This window comes from Octopus bimaculoides, chromosome 23 (genome assembly GCF_001194135.2).
Source record: "Octopus bimaculoides isolate UCB-OBI-ISO-001 chromosome 23, ASM119413v2, whole genome shotgun sequence".
In the NCBI taxonomy this organism is placed as follows: Eukaryota; Metazoa; Mollusca; class Cephalopoda; order Octopoda; family Octopodidae; genus Octopus; species Octopus bimaculoides.
The window spans coordinates 22041583-22048979 of record NC_069003.1 but is presented as its reverse complement, the minus strand read 5'-3'; positions in this window follow the sequence as shown (position 1 = coordinate 22048979).

The window sequence follows — 7397 nt, the reverse complement described above, 5'->3', positions numbered from 1 at the left end:
GTTCACGTGTTATTGACTCTCTTTCTATCTGCTGTAAACACTCACACACATGTATCACTCACATACACACTTTTCTTTGTATGACGGCCTGTCTTTGATTATGTTCTTATATGTCGCATTCACACTCTCACACAGACATACATCTTTAACGCTATAATAAATATCTCTGTTATTCATCTAATACGGTTGTGGTCTTTCATTACTGGTCATCTATGTTATCGTCGCATAACATATCATGTATATCATCATATGATATATATTTGTATGTTCGACCGTGTGACACGTTTAAATAAAAGGAGTCCTCTGTTTTTCCATTCGTCACCATTTCTCCTTTTATGAGTTCCCACGGTCGTACCCTTACATATATATATAGTGAGAATTAAAAAAAAAAAAAGACGAAGATGGGTGTGTAAATAAACAGATGTATTAGTTTCACATACGTACATGAGGGGGTGCTGAAAAGTTCCTGGCTTTGGGTAAAAGAAAATACAGGAGGATCAATTAATTATGATTTTATTCAATGTATTCCTATCTCAGATTCACACACTTATTGCAGCAGTCCTTCAGTTTTTCTGAACCCTGAGAAGGATTTGGAAGGTTGGGCCTCTAACCAGGCCTTTTGTGATACCCTTAAAGCCAGGAGCTTCCTTCTGATGCTTCACTCCAATAAACTGAAAATCTGCAAATCATCTGTAGAGTATATATATATATATATATAAAAGAAAGCACTGGTGATGGTGCCATATATAAAGCACCTAGTACATTCTGTGACTTGGTTGACATTACGAAGGGCATCCAACCATAGAAACCAAAATGTTATGGAATCAAAGAACTCCTAGCACCCATGAGGAAAGTGAAATCATTCTAAAATTTTTGTTTCAGCTATCCTTTTAGGATTCTGCAGTTAATGAGCTGTTTTCTTTGAATAATTACCTCCTAATTATAATGTACAGAAGTTAATTTATGGACAGTTCTTGGGATTCGTTTTCATATATTTTTACAACTCTGGCTTCTCTTTCTTTTCTCCCCTTCTCAGAAGTCTAAATTTCTTTTTCCTTTTTTACACCTGCTTCAGTCACTGGAATGCAGCCATGCTGGAGCATCATTGTGAAAGGTTTGGTTGCACAAATCGACCCCAGGGTTGGACTCTTGTTTCAGTGGCAGCAGGTTGGAATAGTCAGATTGGGTTAGTGGGTACCTACCTATTAGTGTACTGAATAACATGAAATGCTTGTTATGCACAAAGTGCTTGGACTGTTATAATGTGAGTGTTATTCTATTGGACTCTTTTGCCAAACCACTAAGTTACAAGAACATAAACAAACCAACATTGGTTGTCAAGCAGTGGTAGAGGACAAGCACGAACACAGAGACATATGCATATGCACACACATAAATAAAGCTCCTTCCTGAGACATAGACTCAAAGAGCCATTCTTCTGGTGTATATATTCCCTCTTAGACATGATGCTGGTCCATTGCAGGAGTACTCATTTTTGCCAGCTGATCAGACTAGAGCAACTTGAAATGAACTGTCTTGCTCAAGAGCACAACACAATGCCTGGTCCAGGTATCGAAACCCACAATATTACAACACCCTAACCACTAAGCCATGTGAAGACACATGGCTCACAATAATTTGTTTGTGTGTTTGATACCCATATCGGGCTGTGTTGTGTTCTTGAGCAAGACACTTTATTTCACATTGCTCCACTTCACTCAGCTGTAGAAATGAGTTGCAGCATCACTGGTGCCAAGCTGTATCGGTGGCATGGAGAGAGGAGGCTGGTATGCATGGGGGACTGTTAGCCTTCCACAAAAACAACCTTGCCTGGACTTGTGCCTTGTAGGTGCAACCCCATGGTCATTCATGAATGAAGGTGGTCTTTACTCTTTTTAAGCCACATGCCTCTACTTACATGTTAATATATAATCACATATATGATAGACTTCTTTCAATTTCATCTACCAAATCTACTCACAAGGCTTTGGTTAGTCCAGGGTTATAGTAGAAGACACGCAGTGTAACTGAACCCAAAACTTAACGGTTGGGAAGCAAACTTCTTTCCATAAATCCATGTTTGACATATCTAGGAATGTTCATGGTGGATGAGATTTTTCATTATCTTTCAGTTTCAAATCTTCATTCTCTTCTTTACAAGAGTTTAAAAAAAAAATTTTTTTTTTTTTTTGCCTGTCTGGGAAAAATTTCATGCATTTGGCTTGTATTATTGACATAAATTACTGAAGCTCTAAACTATTGTCCTGAGTGTAGTAACAATATATGTGTGTATGTATACACACTCGTGTGGGTTTATCTATAACTCACAAATACATACAAACATACAAAAGTTGTTTTCTGCAGAGTATATGTATGTTTGCACTTTTAACAAAGCCCTGATTTTTATATAGCTTTGTTATTCTTTTACTTCTTCTTTATTATTATTATTTTTATTATTGATATTTTTTTAGTAATATAACCTGACTTGACTCAGGTTTGCTCTTGTTCCTGGTAAGATTTATGTGGGTAGCAGGTTATACCTGTAACCTTAGGTATCCACTAGCTTTCAATAGTCTTTCAAGTGCTTAGAACCCTCCTGATAATCTTTCCTGTCTCTAAGAGGCAAACTTCCTGTTATTATTATTATTATTATTATTATTTCAAATTCCACCAGGGTTGAGAAATTAAGTACCAGTGAAATACTGGGATCAATGTAATCAACTAGTCCCCTCACTCAAAATTTCAGGCCTTGTACCTTTAGTAGAAAGGATTATTATTATTTTTATTTATGTGTTATTCCTCTATAACCTGCCATAGCCAGTTACCGCTTGAGGTATGCCCTGAATTTTGATCATATAATAAGATTATTTACAAACTGGATGTCAAGTCACTCACATTATAACACCCCAGCACTTTGTGCATAACAAGCAGTTCACAGTATACAGTACACTAGTAGGTAGGTACCCACTAACCCAATTTAACTATTCCACCCTGCTGCTACCAAAACAAACAAAAACCAGGGTTTTTGATCTCAAATTTAATCAGTCTTTTTTTTTTTTTTTTACTTGTTACAGTCATTGTACTGTGACTACACTGGAACACTCCCTTGAAGGGATTACTTGATTGAATTTACACTCAGTACTTTTTTTTTTTCTAGCTCTGATACTTATTCTATCAGTGTCTTTTGCCAAAAGCACTAAATTATGAAGGGACATAAACAAACTAACACTAGTTATTACAAAACACACCAAAACACACACAAATGTGCGTGTGTGTGTGTGTGTATGTTACTCTTTTACTTGTTTCACTCATTTGACTGCGGCCATGCTGGAGCACCGCCTTTAGTCGAGAAATTCGACCCCAGGACTTATTCTTTGTAAGCCTAGTACATATTCTATCGGTCTCTTTTTGCCGAACCACTAAGTTACGGGGACGTAGACACTCCAGCATCGGTTGTCAAGCGATGGTGGGGGGACAAACACAGACACACAAACACACATACATATATATACATATATACAACGGGCTTCTTTCAGTTTCCGTCTACCAAATCCACTCACAAGGCTTTGGTCGGCCCGAGGCTATAGTAGAAGACACTTGCCCAAGGTGCCACGTAGTGGGACTGAACCCGGAACCATGTGGTTGGTAAGCAAGCTACTTACCACACAACCACATAAGTAAGTAACACAGATGTACAGGTGTCAATTCATTATGGCTGTTTCAAGTGGCTCCATTTAATTGATTAATGAGAACATTAAATCAATTTTGAAAGAAGCCACGCTCTTCAGATGCATGTCAAACATAAAGGATAAACCATTTTTTTAAAAACAAATTTACATCAATAATGGAAACCAAAATATTTACACTGCTTCCTTTAGTTGTAACTGTGGCAGAATGAGTTTAGAAAATAATGCATACCTTGTTAAGTCTACCATAATTTAGAGAGTAGCAGAGGAAATAGTGAGGGTCAAGATAAAAAAAGGGGTGATGTAGTTACTTATATTTAGAAGCCTTTATGTAGCATGTAGTCTGCAACCAGTTAGAATTAAATCCTTAGGGAGTTGTCAACTATATTCTAGTTGATGGTGATAAATCAATTAATGTCAGACAATCTACTAGACTCCAATGTGCTGGGACCATATATCTAGCTTTATCTACATAAAAGGGTATGTTGCAGAGTTGCCGGTAAGAGAATGACTGATGGGGAAAGGGTGGAAACTAGAAGAAAGAAGGATAGGGTCTGTAGTCTCACCAAACAACAAATGGGTTTTTTTTCCATCATTGGTTTAATTACACCTTCACTTGTAACAGCTAAAAAGTATGTCTGTATGTATGTATGTGTATGCGTGTATGTATGTACGTATGTATACATAATGAAGCCCTGATTACCTCATTGCATTTACGATGGGCAGGACATATTTGCAGTATGGAAAGTGGGAGGCTCCAAATAGCAGTCTTTTTTCTCATGCTAAACTGCATCAGGGCAGACGGAGAGAGGACGAATGAACAGAATGGCAGCTGCCGGTGGGTGGCCAGGTGGGTGAGCGAGCAAGAGAGCGAGGATGCTGCTGCTGTGTGTGGCAAAGGATGACGATGACAGCATGAGCAAGGGCGCCCACATGCGGGTAGATGAGGTGGCAGTGGAAAGTCAAGGACATGCCGGCCATATAGGGTCAAGAGGCACATGCTCGTGTAGGCAATTGAGCGGAAACAAGTGAGGAGACCATCCCTTCTAGACAGTTACCTCATGCTTACCATGTTCTCGGGTTTTGTCTTCAGGCTATTGATCTGTCAATCCTACCGTTTGTCTGGACCGGGTGAGTTTTCCCATGTTGAGTTACATTAAGCTGCAGGCTCCACTCCTGGTGATGCCCTTCCGACAGCGCCGCACGCTTTACGGCTCCACAGTGTGCTGAAAATCCAAATGAAGAACTCCGGCATCTTTTCAGACACCTGGAAGGAGAAGGCTCTGTGCTGCGATGAATGGCACTGGTAGCTGAAGCTCGTAATTCCTGCTGTTGAAGAGAAACAACAGAGAGAATATGAAAGAACATATGAGAGACATCACATCTCCATTGCATCAAGTTGCTTCACCTGCTGCAGATGTTATCGCTGGTGTGGACCTTCTAGCCCATATGCAAATCTGCCAGGGATGAATACTGAAGAGTAACAGTCAATGCCAACCTACGACAGACACCTGAATAAAATACACACACACATAATCATATTAAAATTATATACGTTATATATCCATGTTTGTTACATTCAAAAGTTTCAATTCGTTATCTTTGATGTTTATTAAAACGCAAATGAATAATGAACTAAGAAGAACGTGCAGTTGTAAACTGTTTACAATCTAGAGTCTGTATAAGATTGAAATTACGGACCGTATCCCAAAATATATGGTCAGTTTTCTTAAGCACAAATTACCTTAACCTAATGAAGCCATAACACAGACAGGGACAGTTATACATTGAAAGTTAAAGGACTAACAACAGTCAACTGTGGCAAACATTTCACATAGGTGATATGCATGTGGATTCAACAAACTTCCATTTCCAGCTTCACATCACAATTTTTATGTATGTCCCCTGAATTGCATTTAATTGCCTCACCCATGCCAGCATGGACAACGGACTTTAAATGCTGGATACTTTTAATACCTTCCTCAAATATCATATGGACTGGTAATAACACTGTTCTTTATGAAACATTTCTGTTAGCATTATATAATGGAGGTAGCTAATATTTTAATACTGGAGACATTCAGTTTTAGTGGGTATCGATTCTTTGTGCCTCTCCTATCATTTATAATGCAATGTGATTAGTGTATACAGTGCTCAAGTGCATTACAATGGGTACTTTTTTGTTATCTCACCCCCATTAAATAATGGAGTTATCTCCCATTAAAAACTTGAGTTATCACCCATATATAAAAAAAAACCCCCATCACTTCTTTCAAGTGAGCTTTATATATGTCTTATTAATTTTTTTTTAGATTAATTTACATTTAGGACATTTTAAGAACGAAAATAAATACTATCTTCATAATATAAAACAAACTTTGCAATTTTTAAGATGTCTTGTAGAGTTAAATATTAACAGATATTCTCTTTTTGAGAAAGCTTTTTCGAAGATAGTTCAGACAGGAAGAGTCCATTTGCAAACAGTTAAAAAACGTATATGTATAAGAAACAGAGGGTCCCTACTTCGTCATCAGTTACCAACCAAAATGGTAATACTCAGTTTCACCCCACTAATGATAAGACTGAGGGCTTCACATGCTGGAGGTGCCTGTGAAAGATGCAGAGAATTGGGCCTCAAGCAAACAAAATGACACAGAGTAGACATACGAAAGTAAAAATGAAAAAAAAAATGTAATTTAAGACGATGGACAACAATGAAATGAGCAAAAATGAGCTTTAGGGTCAAAAGACAAGAATGATAGGTAACACTTGGAAGAAATCCTGAAGGATATAGACAACAGCAAATAGCAAGACAAAGAAATTTATATGTATATATCTGTGCATGAGAAGACCCGGCAAGCCAAGTGAGATCGTTGCCAGTGCCCCTGGACTGGCTCTTGTGCGGGTGGCACATAAGATGCACCATTTTGAGCATGACCGTTGCCAGTGCCACCTGACTGGCCTTCGTAGGGTTTTCGAGCGAGATCGTTGCCAGTGCCCCTGGACTGGCTTTTGTGCGGGTCGCACAATAAAGACACCATTTCAAGCGTGGCCATTGCCAGTACCGCCTGACTGGCCTTCGTGCGGGTGACACGTAAAAGCACCCACTACACTCTCTGAGTGGTTGGCGTTAGGAAGGGCATCCAGCTGTAGAAACTCTGCCAAATCGGATTGGAGCCTGGTGTTGCCATTCGGTTTCACCAGTCCTCAGTCAAATTGTCCAACCCATGCTAGCATGGAAAGCGGACGTTAAACGATGAACGATATGTATGTATGAAATTTATATATGTACATATATATATGAGTGAGTGAGTTTGTTTTACTGTCTTCTTTTTTGACATGACACAACAGATGTAAATGATTGTCACTGCAATACAAACACTGTTACTTGCTGCCAACCTGCCATGAAAGTATGTTTAGTGATAGGGAATTAATACCTTGCTTGCGAACAACTGAATGTTAGTGACAGGAAGAGCATCAAGCCATAAAAAAAATGCATCTTAACAAATCTTTCTGACCCATCCACAGAAAAGTGAATGTCAAAAATGTATGATGATTCATACATACATACATACATACACACATATATATATATATATATATATAAACAAATAGTAAATGAGTATATGCATATATACGTACAGGTATGTGCATACCGACATCCACCTGTATGTATAGGTGCATATATATATATATATATATATATATATA